The 503-nt window shown below is 49.3% G+C and overlaps 1 long non-coding RNA gene across 1 annotated transcript in view; it reads right to left on the bottom strand.

The window, feature by feature from the left end:
* Positions 1 to 12: 12 nt before the first annotated feature.
* The window catches only part of LOC106511926 (uncharacterized), a 2,159-nt gene continuing 1,668 nt past the window's right edge, over positions 13 to 503 (bottom strand). The window contains exons 2-3 of the long non-coding RNA XR_001309573.1: positions 131 to 330; positions 13 to 62 (exon numbers count right to left, since the gene is read on the bottom strand). This is a non-coding gene — a long non-coding RNA (uncharacterized LOC106511926). The remainder of the gene's footprint in view (positions 63 to 130; positions 331 to 503) is intronic.

Genomic DNA, 503 nt, shown 5'->3' with positions numbered 1-503 from the left:
TGTGTGTGTGTGTGTGTGTGTGTGTGTGTGTGTGTGTGTTGAATCAGAAACGTGGGAGGACTCTGTGAACATGAAGATAAAATAAGACTCAACAGGAAACAGATCTCACTTCCTGTTAGGTTCTGTTTACCTGCAGCAGGTGAGCTTGTTGTTGCCATAGAGACCAGCGTGCCGACCACCAGTAGCATGGCTCCTAGTGTCCGTGGGTCCATCCTGGTTCTGGTCCTGAACCTGGAACCCAGCAGGATCACAGGGTCCATCGTCCTCAAAGGGCCGGCGGTCTGATGCCGGAGCAGAGAGTCGAGGGCCGATCAGGAGGACCTGAAAGTCCTGTACAGGGTCCAGACAGAGCAGGGGTCAACACACAGGTCAGTCACAGGTTTGTGTGTTTGTTTGTGTGTTTGTTTGTGAGTTTGTGTGTGTGTTTGTGTTTGTTTGTGAGTTTGTGTGTTTGTGTGCTTGTTTGTGTGTTTGTTTGTGAGTTTGTTTGTGTGTTTGTGTTT

The sequence above is a fragment of the Austrofundulus limnaeus genome, unplaced genomic scaffold (genome assembly GCF_001266775.1).
Source record: "Austrofundulus limnaeus strain Quisiro unplaced genomic scaffold, Austrofundulus_limnaeus-1.0 Scaffold3595, whole genome shotgun sequence".
Lineage (NCBI taxonomy): Eukaryota > Metazoa > Chordata > Actinopteri > Cyprinodontiformes > Rivulidae > Austrofundulus > Austrofundulus limnaeus.
This window is presented reverse-complemented; position numbering and strand designations above follow the sequence as displayed.